Source organism: Octopus bimaculoides, chromosome 8, assembly GCF_046866305.1.
Source record: "Octopus bimaculoides isolate indiv1 chromosome 8, ASM4686630v1, whole genome shotgun sequence".
NCBI lineage: Eukaryota > Metazoa > Mollusca > Cephalopoda > Octopoda > Octopodidae > Octopus > Octopus bimaculoides.
In genome coordinates, this window is record NC_142935.1 from 7,583,847 (window position 1) to 7,596,346 (window position 12,500).

A 12,500-nucleotide genomic window follows, 5' to 3' on the forward strand; every position below is an offset into this window, starting at 1 on the left:
ATATATATTATATGTATATATATACATAAATATACATATACTTACAATAATACATTTACGCATATGAATTTACATACGTATATGCGTAAGTATATACGTATGGTTTAAATGAAAATATGGGACTTTATTCATTGTTTATACATACGAATCTTTCGTCTTCCATCTGCCTTGATTTCAAATGTTTAAAGAATTATTTTAACAATGACCGAATAACATTATAATGTTTACTGTTTCTTGTTGATATATATGTGGATGTGTGTACGTATATGTGTGTGTGTGTGTATTCACACAAAGCACACACACATACACACACACACACAATTTATGTGTATATAAATAATCCGCATGAATTATGAATTAACTGCAAATGAGTAAATATGGCAACAATTAATAATAATGATAAAAGCAGTGCGGAGTAGTGACTCTCAAAAAAGAAGGAAGAAGAGAGCGGGGTTAAAAAATATTTCAACGCCATTGTTGACAGGAAGTGATTTGCGCTCTAATCCATAAGAGATAAACAGTTCCTAAATCGGTGGCTATTATCCCGCCCCAACCCCCGTATATATATATGTATATATATATATACATATATATACATATTAAATTCAAATTACGATGAACGTAAACAAACAAACGAAGGTTGCTTTCCAGAAGCGTTGAGATGTCTTAGAAAGTTAAAGAAGTGATTTTAAAATTCTCAATCGCAAGATAGAGCTAATAATATAAACTACGCTTATTTTGTAGAAAAAAGTGTAGGCGGCCAGCCATGAGACTCGAACTCACACCCCCGTGATTACGCGACGCGGTGCTCTTGACCAATTAAGCTAAACCACTCCACCGCAAGTTTTTTCTGCAAATTTGCTGTGACTGAACACTGTCAATGAAACATTCGCTCTCTCCAGTGAAACAGCCGCCATTTTGTTCTGAAATATATGCTCGCTTCGTTAAGATTGCCTCACATACTCCCTTCACAATCTACCTCTCATTTACCAAGGAGACAGGAGTCTCTCAGTCTCAGGGTTCAATTTTCTCTCTCTCTCTCTCTCCCTCTCTCTCCACCCTCTCTCTCTACCTCTCTCTCTCTATCCCTCTCTCATTCGCATGCTCTTCAATCTTTCTCTTCCTCTCACACAGACACTTCTCTCTCTCTTTCTCTCTTGCTCTTACTTTTTTATTTCATTTTCTTTTAGTTTTTTGACTTGATTGAGTTTAGGTTTTGTTGTGTTTGTTGTTGTTGTTGTAGAGAAGGGTCAGCTCATTCTATATCACCCCTTGTACATTCATTTGAAGAATGTAAATCGCCCAGCTGAGAGTTAGTCCAGCCTTACAAATCACTGCACGCTTCATCAAGTTGTCGCCGTCATAATGGCAGCGGTTGTACATAAGGTGACGGAGAGGATGAATGAAGAATAGTGTGGGAGGGAGGCGGCGTAATTTATATTAAGAAAAGGAAAAAAAGAAAGGGCGCGGAACAAAATAAAAAGAACAGGGGCGGAGGGGGTGGTTAGAGATAGAATGAGAAAGAGAAGAAAGGAGATGAGATATATTGAGTGAGTGAAGGAGAGTGTGTGAGATTAATTGACGGAGAGAGAGAGATAGATAGATAGATAGATAGATAGAGAGAGAGAGAGAGAGAGAGAGAGAGAGTGAGAGAGAGAGAGAGAGAGAGAGAGAAAGAGAGAAAGACAGACAGATTGAGTGAGAGAAATAGAGGCTGGGGGAGAGACTCAGATACATGATTATATGTGCACAAAATCACACTCATGATAGACATGCGTACTTAAATATGTGAGAGGAAGATAGAGAGAGAGAGAGAGAGAGAGAGAGAGAGAGAGAGAAAGAGAAAGAGAGAGAGAAGTCTCTGTATGAGAGGAAGAGAAAGATTGTAGAGCGTGTTAGTGAGAGAGAAAAGTGTTTACGTGTGTGTCATACAGACAGACAGAAATGAGAGAGAAAATGTGTGTTTGTGTGTTTGTGTGTGTGTGTGTGTGTGTGTGTGTGTGTGTGAGAGAGAGAGAGAGAGAGAGAGAGAGAGGGAGAGGGGGAATGTATGTATGAGAGAAAGAGAAAGATTATAGAACATGTGAGTGGGCGAAAGTGGGAGGGAGAGAGAGAAGTGTATGTGTTGGAGAGTTAAGTGTTTATGTGAGAGAGAGAGAGAAAGAGAAGAGAGTATGTGAGAGAGAGAGAAAAGCGTGTGTGCATGAGGGGTGAGTCTGAAAGAGAGAGAGAGTAAGATGTAAGCGTGAGAGAGAGTAAAATGTTGGTGTGGGGGAGAAGAGTGTATGAGGGAAGGAGAGAGAAAGAGAGAAGGAGAGAGAGAGAGAGAGAGAGAGAGAAAGAGAGAAGAAGTGAGAGGGAAAGTGCTGGAGAGAATGTTTGTGTGTGTGTGTGTGTGTGAAAGAGAGATGGAAAGATAGAGACGAGTAAAGAGCGACTCACAAAGAATGAGCCACAAGAGACAGAAAACGAGAGGAAGACAGAAAGGAATTATTAAAGAGAAGACCTCAAGATGGTTCTTAAACGTATCAGCCTCCCGGATAGCGTTTCTTCGTAGAAGAAGGCATTGAAGGGGAAGAAACAGAAAGGAACGGGGGTAGAGGCCGGGCGTGTTTGTGGGTAAATTTTGAACAAGAGCAGGCGGGGGGGGGGTCGATTAAGCGAGTGCTTGGTGGGGCAGATAAGAGGAAGATAGAGTAGAGTTATAGAGGATAATGAAGAAAAACAAAACAACAAAATTCAGGAATAAACAAAACAGCTAAAACCTCATTAAATAAAAAAAAGCATAAATAAATAAACAAGCATAATTAAAGAAATGGTAGTGCTGCTACCAATCAACCTTATGCATTGTGGTCATTGAGGCATTTTATTGTTTACCATCGAAGCTATTGCCATGGAAACTGACTCCGTGTAAAAATTGACGCTAGAGGTTGATCAGATCAGAGAGAAAATATGAGGCGAATTTTATTCAGTAATTTCTTCTTTTTTTATGGATTTGTACATTGGATCTATTTGTCTGTCAGCCTGGATATCTGTCTATTTGTCTGTTTGTCTCTCTGTCTAACAGACTATATATATTTTTGGAATAGGCATACATGTGTAAATATAGATATGGTTGTGCATCTATGTGTGAGTGTGTGAATAACTACACAGTATAACAATATATTTATATGGAGGTGCAATGGCCCAATGGTTAGGTAAGTGGACTCGCGATCATAAGATCGCATTTCGATTCCCAGACCGAGTGTTGTGAGTGTTTATTGAGCGAAAAAACCTGAGTCCCCTTGAGGCTCCGGCAGGGGTTGATAGGATCAACTGGAACCCTCATCATCGCAAACGACGGAGTGCCACGTTATATATATATATATATATATATATATATATATATATATATATATATATATATATATATATATATATATTTATATATATATATACACGCGCACACACACACACATCCATATAGGACGTGACCAAACAGTAAACAACATGAAATACGAACACAAATGAGTTCAATACGCGAACAACGTGAGAAACAGATGGAAAGCAGGACAAGCAGCATAAAGAACGACCCTTCATCAGTTGTCGGCTGTCTATCTACTCCCCCTTTCGAGCATTAAATATATATATACCAACCACATGGTTCCGGGTTCAGTCCCACTGCATGGCACCTTGGGCAAGTGTCTTCTACTATAGCCTCGGGCCGACCAAAGCCTTGTGAGTGGATTTAGTAGACGGAAACTGAAAGAATCCCGTCGTATATAGGTATATATATATATATATATATATATATATATATATATATATATATATATATATATATATATATATATGTGTGTGTGTGTGTGTGTGTGTGTGTGTGTGTGTGTGTGTGTGTGTGTGTGTGTGTCTGTGTTTGTCCCCCAACGTCGCTTGACAACTGATGCTGGTGTGTTTACGTCCCCGTAACTTAGCGGTTCGGCAAAACAGACCGATAGAATAAGTACTAGGCTTACAAAGAATAAGTCCCGGGGTCGATGTTCTCGACTAAAGGCGGTGCTCCAGCATGGCCGCAGTCAAATGACTGAAACAAGTAAAAGAGTAAAATATATATATATAAATCGAACAGGCACACACAATCACTAACCTCATGAAATGTTCGAGACTGGAAGCAACAAGTCACAGCATCTTTCTTTGACGAGATAAACTCAGAATGAAATAAATTGATAGAAACTTCTTTTTACGTGATTTTAAAATTTGGTCAACATGATCTTGTTTCTCATCAAAGGTTTCCACAATTACTCTGGGTAAATTTTGGGCTCTCTTTTCTATGAATTTCAGGTGGTATCTTACACCGTCATTTATTAATTTTACCTTTTGGGGTTTTAATTGCTATAACCACTTATATTATAATGTATTTAACATATCTTACTATCTTAATATATTATTATATCATATTGAATGTTATTGTATATATATATATATATATATATATATATATATATATATATATATATATATATATATATATATATATATTGGAGTCGCGGTGTGTTGAGTAGCTTAGCTTGCTTCCCAACCACATGGTTCCAGATTCAGTTCCACTGCGTGACACCTTGGGCAAGTGTCGTCTACTATAGCCTCGGGCCGACCAAAGTCTTGTGAATGCATTTGGTAGATGGAAACTGAAAGAAGCCCGTCGTATATGTGTATATGTATGTGTATGTGTATGTGTGTGTGTGTGTGTTTGTGTGTTTGTGTGTGCAAGCATATATATATGCGTATATATGTTTATATATATATGTATTTTTTATATATGTGCGTGTGTGTGTGTGTCAGTGTTTGCGTCTCTTTCTGTCTGTGTTCTCCCCCACCATTGGCAATCGGTGTTGGTGAGTTTAGAAATTTGTCCGCCGCTCTAACGGCTCCGCCAAAACATGGCACTGCAATGACAGCTACGACGGGGATGTTGGTTGGTCGTTGAATGGATTACACCACGGCATTCGTATATTCAAATGCAGTTTTCTATTCTAAGAGAGAACCCGCGATCATCAAACCAATAACGCTTGCTTGTCACGTTCCTGAGAAGAAACAGAACAACCAAAGTGTTAACGAAACTTGCAATTCTACGCCTGGAGGGCACAGATGCGATTCTTATAGATTTTTGGCGCTCAGTCGAATTACGTTTCGTACGTTTGCAATTTATAAAGAAGCGACAAGGTAGATAGATATGGCCGACGATTCTTCTTCTTCTTTAGAAAATGTAAATGAAATGAAAGAATTCTTTAAAATAATGAAAGGTGATATGATGAGGATGATGATGATGATGATGATGATGATGAGACGATGATTATGAAAATCATGATATTAAGAAAAACAAAAACAGAAATGATAAAAATATCATCATCATCATCATCATCGTCGTCGTCATCGTCATCAATAATAATAGTAATAATAACAACAACAACAACAATGATAATAATAATAATAATAATAATAATAATAATTGTGATGATGACGACGACAACGATGATGATGATATTGGCAATGTTGATGAAGGCAGTAGTAACGTTGATGTTGATGAGTAAGAGGAGAGGAGGAGGAAAATGACAATGTTAACGATGGGAATGTCGTTGATGATGACGATGGTGATGATGTGGTGGTGGTGGTGATGATGATGATGACGATGATGATGATGAGGATGGTGGGGATGATGATGATGATGATGGTGATGATAACGATAACAACGATGACAACAAAGACGACGAAGACGACGACGATGATGACGACGGTAATAGCGTCAGAGGTTGTGGTGTCGGCGGTGGTGCTTGGAGGGGAGACTCCATTTCACAATTAGGCGCAAACCCTCAGGCAGCGATATTTAAATAACTTGAAAATTCTTCACTATCAGACTTGTCAACGCCGCCCTCATCCCAATCACCAGCATCAACAACATCATCATCATCAACATCGTCATCGTCATTGTCATCGTCATCACCGACATTGAAAACACCAGAAATAGAGTAATAGTGGTGGTAGTGGTGGTGGTGCGATTTTGTAATTCTTCCGTGCAGGGTTCCCAATGTACTGGACCCTTGTGTCCAGTAAGAGACGTCATCATCATCATCATCATCATCATCATCATCACCATCATCCTCATCCTCATCATCATCATCATCATCATCATCATCATCATCATCATCATCATCGTCGTCGTCTCCAACATCGTCACCGTCATCATCGTCTTCACCATCATCGTCATCACCATCGTCGTCGTCATAATCACCATCATCATCATCGCCGTCGTCGTCGTCGTCGTCATCATCAACATCATCATCACCATCATCATTGCCGTCGTCATCGTTATCGTTGTTGACACTGTTTCTTTCTTTCGTTCTTTTATTTATTTATTTATTTACATTTCTTGTTTCTTTAACAAAGTTTTTGAAACCCCGAGGGCTAAAACCGTTTCTCTCAGACTTTTGTTACCACAGATCATTCTTTGAATGGAAATTCCTCAATGCCATTCGTCTCTTTTCACTACATTGTTTACTTTTCTCTCTCCGATTTCTTCTTGTTTGTTCCCTGTTGTTGTTTTTTTTATTTATTTCTATTATTTTGTTTGTTTGTTTGTTTTCTTCTGCATGTGCAAATTCTTTATCGTCAATTTATATATTCAACATACGCAATCACTCGGAGACACACAAATATATATATACACATATATAGACTGGCTAATGCAAACCTCAATTGTGCAGATTGCATGTGTAAACATAACTGGATGTTGGCAATGGATTATACTCAGAAAAACAGACGCATATACACAAAACACAAACGTTTGTATAATGCGCAAATCACACGTAGACATGCATACATTTACGCATACGCAATTCTTTGCACGAACGCCGGTATACATGCACACACAAATATATACGCATATATATATATATATATATGTATGTGTATATGTGTGTGTATTTATATATGTATACTTATATACTGTACATTTAAACACGTACATACATGTATATATAGATATGTATATATACATGTGGTGTGTGGTAAGAAGCTTGCTTCCCAATCACATGGTTCCAGGTTCAATCCCATTACGTGACAACTTGCGCAAGTGTCTTCTACTTGAATGGAAGATAAACAAAACTTGACTGTAAAAAGGATTTAGATAATCCTATCAGGTGGTGCTATTAATTAGACATGGCCTGGACCAATCTTTGGTCGAAACATATCTAAGTTTTATATATATATATATATATATATATATATATATATATATATATATATATATAACTCTTTTAGCTGTTTCAGTCACTTGACTGCGGCCATGCTGGAGTACCGCCTTACAACGTTTTAGTTGAAGAATTGACCCCAAGGTTTATTCCTAGTAGGCCTAGTACTTATTCTATTGGTCTACTATATATATATATATATATATATATGTACATATATATATGTACCTATATATATGTGTGGAGGTGCAATGGCCCAGTGGTTAGGGCAGCGGACTCGCGGTCATAGGACCGCGGTTTCGATTCCCAGACCGGGCGTTGTGAGTGTTTATTGAGCGAAAACATCTAAAGCTCCACGAGGCTCCGGCAGGGGTTGGTGACGAACCCTGCTGTACTCTTTCACCACAACTTTCTCTCACTCTTACTTCCTGTTTCTGTTGTGCCTGTAATTCAAAGGGTCAGCCTTGTCACACTGTGTCATGCTGAATATCCCCGAGAACTACGTTAAGGGTACACGTGTCTGTGGAGTGCTCAGCCACTTGCACGTTAATTTCACGAGCAGGCTGTTCCGTTGATCGGATCAACTGGAACCCTCGTCGTCGGAAGCGATGGAGTGCCAACAACAACATATATATATGTATGTATGTATGTATGTATGTATGTATGTATGTATGTATTTATATGTATGTATATATATATATATATATATATATATATATATATATATATATATATATTTATATTTATGTATGTATGTATTTCTTCAATGTTTTTTTTTTGTCATGTCGATTTCTTCTTTTTTCTTTTTTCATATTCTATTATATTTAGAATAAAATTTGGTAGCAGCTGGAAAACTCTGTACTGTTAAAGACTTCAGTTTACTTTTGGGATTTAAAACTATTCCAATTTTCCAAAATATTTTTTAGTCTGCAACATACATCGTATTCTAAGCATAACTGAGATTCTTCGAAGAAAAAAAAATTTCAAAGCAAAATTAATGAATGCCTAATTAAGTAAGTAATTACTAACGGAAATAGGAATAATCATTAGAAAAAAAAATATGAATAAAATTGTGCTGACAAATGAAGAAATAATTTGGCTGAGGGTGAACAGAACGTCAAATGCAAGAAGCTTTATGAGGTTTTCAACGACATTTGGTTTCAATTATTTCGCTTTTAGAGATTTTTTTTAAAGATTTAGTTGTTGTTGTTGTTGTTGTTCATGGGCTTGATGTTTGGAACTATGAAGATATAAGAATATAAGGAAAAGGACTTTCACAAAAGTGAATCAAAGTAACTATGAGTAAACCCAATAAAATATATGACGGCTTCCACAGTTTCCATCTGCCAAATTCACTTACTAAGACATTAGTTAGTCCGTGTTGGAGTAGAAGACATTTGCCCAAAATGCCTAGCTTTGGGAATAAACCTGGAAATAAGTGATTGAAAAGGAAGCTTTTTATCCAGTGTGTGTGTGTGTGTGTGTGTGTGTGTGTGTGTGTGTGTGTGTGTGTGTGTGGATTGAATACTGACATATTATTTGATTTCGTATTAGGAATGAACATTGCACTGAACTGCCCTTTGCGCTGCCTGCACCTTTGTAAAGGATACGAGTCGGGTCCCTGATCCAGGTCGCTATCCTTCCAGTTGTATCATCAGGGATATGCCGATGGTGTTTGTATGACCGAGTCGATGGGTAAGCAATAGTTATTCTAGATACGATATGAAATAGAGAATGAAGTTGAGGAATGAAAATAGACGCGAAATATGCAGGGATATTTTATCTGCAGTGCCATTATTTAGGCAGAATGGTATACATATAAGATTCCTGTACCTTGTTTGTAAGTTCCAATAGTATGCATATATATCTACATACACACAGACGTGGACATCATATATATACACACGTTCACGGAAACAACCGCACACACACACACACACACACACACACATATATTTATATATATTGACTGGGGACTAGCGAACCAGATGGCTGCAGCAGACTCCAATCTGACCTGGCAGAGTTTCTACAGCTGGATGTCCTTCCTAACGCCAACCACTCCGAGAGTGTAGTGGGTGCTTTTTACGTGCCACCGGCACGAGGGCCAGTCTCGCGGTACTGGCAACGGCCACGCTCAAATGGTGTTTTTTACATGCCACCTGCACAGGAGTCAGTCCAATGTTTTGTTTGTACAGGAGCCAGTGGTAAACATAAACTAAAAGAAACTTCTGTGTGTGTGTGTGTGGGGGGGGGGGTTGTGTGTAATAGTATCTTCTTGTTTCGACATCATGAAATACTTGTAGATGAGTGTAGCACAGCTATGGAGAAATATTCACCAAGCTTGGAAACTGGTGAAGGTTGAAAGACATCTGGCCATAGAAAATCTGCCTCGATAAGTTCCACCCAAACACCCATGCATTAAGAGACAGACATTGAAATGATGATGATGATTGTGGTCATGTTCATGAGGACATATATATATGAGTGCGTGTGTGTGTGTTTATGTGTAGGTATGTGTGTGTGTGTGTATGTGTATGCTATCATGTGCTGAACATTATTGCATATCCTGCATATATAAATTCGTGCAACAATCATTTCGTATGTGTGTGTGTATATGTGTACACACACACACACACGCACAACACACATACAACACACACACACAACACAGACACAGACACACACGCACACACACACACACAACACAACACATGAACATACATAACACACCCACACACAACACGCGCACAAACTATCACATACACCAGCGCACATACATATATAGACGCACACACACACACACACACACACACACACACATATATATATGTATATATACACCTATATATATATCTATACATATGTAGTTATTTGTATATATATATATATATATATATATATATATATATATGAAATATAAAGCATTAATATTAGATATGCATATATAGACATGTTTCACATATTTTTAGAAACGTACAATAAAAACGACGAGAGGTGCTCTCATAAAACACACACACACACACACACGCACACACGCACACACACACACGTGCATACAGATGCATACTTGTGTAAAAATATGCGTATGCCCTTCTCTCTCGAGTGCAAAGATGCATATACATATATACACATATTTTTTTGTGTTTGTATTAGATACATATCTAGAAAAAATATTATCTTGGTAATAGCCTTTTTCCCCCTTCCGTTAGAGAACTGCGCAGCTTCATCGGCCATTATTGCTATACAAAACGTACATAGACTCATATAAGTATATATATATATGTATGTATATATATGTATGCACATTTATTTATATACATGTATATATATGTGTGTATGTGTGTGCATGTGCGCGTGCGTGTGTATGTATGCAGGCGTATATTTTGGGGGTATATGTAATATACATTTGCTTATCGTTTATCATGGATCAAATAGACTTGATGTCGCCTCTATTTCTGCATATGCCATCAACTTATCTGTGAAATGTGTGTGGTATTGTTCTTGTAGTTATGAAAATATGGCTTTGTATTTTAATTTAAGTAGAATTTGACTGAGTTAGAATCGCGTTTTTGAGTCAATGTTTTATTCATCATGTTCAAACGTACATACGCAAATATATATATATACACACATAGACATAGAACCATGCAAACGCACAAACTCATATGTGAATGAATATATATATATATATACATATGTGTGTGTGTGTGTGTGTGTGTGTGTGTGTGTGTGTGTGTGTGTGTGTGTGTGTGTGTGTGTGTGTGTGTGTGTGTGTGTGTGTGTACATAGATATATACTTACTATCCGTAAGGAATTGAAATCCTGAATTTCAGCCATATTATGTTTCGTTAACGCTGATAGAAATATTTTACATGGGAAAACAGAAAGCAGCTTTAAAATGTTCTGCTGCGTCTACGAAGCTGTATCTAGTCTTTTTGCATCGAGTGTTTATGCAATTTTTATTTCTTTGCCTTCGACAATTATATACTTTGAATGCTTTTAGAAATATTATTTTATCTAATATCAACGCCTAGAAAATATATTAACCGGATTGGCTGTTGTTTATTTTGTATTCCATAACATTCTTTCATAAATTGTTTATTCTCATCGTTATATTTCTGCTGATAGGTTGCTGGAATCGGTAGTGCCATCGTTCTGGATGTGAGTGCAAGTTATATTCGCTAAAAGAATCAAACTGGATCCGTTCTTGGAGTTTTCTTTTCTGTTTCTTGATTCAGCGGTTGTACCACGGTCATGCTGGAATTTCATCGTTGGAGTTTGTAATCGATCAAATCGAAGCCAGTTGTTATTTTGCATTTATATCCGATACGTATCGTATCGGAATTTGTTTGTAAAAGTCTCTAGTAGAGGGACGAAAGCAAACTGACGACGGTTAGCTGCTGTCAAATGGCGAGGCTGCGATACACACAAATTACACACGCACATATCTGTGTATTTCGTTTTTCCTATACATTTTATATATACATACATAGATGGATTGGTAAATAGCTATAGGAGTGTATGTACATTTATACACACACCCTCCCATGTATATATATTATACATATACATTTATATCTATATATGTACATATGTACATATATATATGTATGTTTGTGTGTGTGTGTGGCTATAGGCGCAGGAGTGGCTGTGTGGTAAGTACCTTGCTGACCAGCCCCATGCTTCCCGCACCTTGGGCAAGTGTCTTCTACTATAGCGTTGTAAGTGGATTTGGTAGATGGAAACTGAAAGAAGCCCATCGTTTACATATATATATATGTGTGTGTGTGTGTGTGTGTGTGTGTGTGTGTGTGTGTGTGTTCTGTGTGTGTGTGTGTGTGTGTGTGTTCTGTGTGTGTGTGTGTGTGTGTTTCTGTGTGTGTTTGTCCCCCACCATCGCTTCACAGCCGATGTTAGCGTGTTTACGTCCCCGTCACTTAGCGGTTTGGCAAAACATATCGATAGAATAAGTACTAGGCTTACAAACAATAAGTCCTGGGGTCGACTTGTTCGACTAACGGTTGTGCTCCAGCATTGCCGCATTCAAATGACTGAAATAAATAAAACAATAAAACAATAAAAGAATATATATATATACACACTTATGTATACGCATACATGTATAAATATATATGCATACATACATACATGCATGCATACATACATGCATACACATATACATGCATACATACATACATACATATGTACATACATTGGTATGTGAAGAGTTTCCGCACATTTCTAAGATAGCAAATTCATTCACAGGGTATTGGGCCG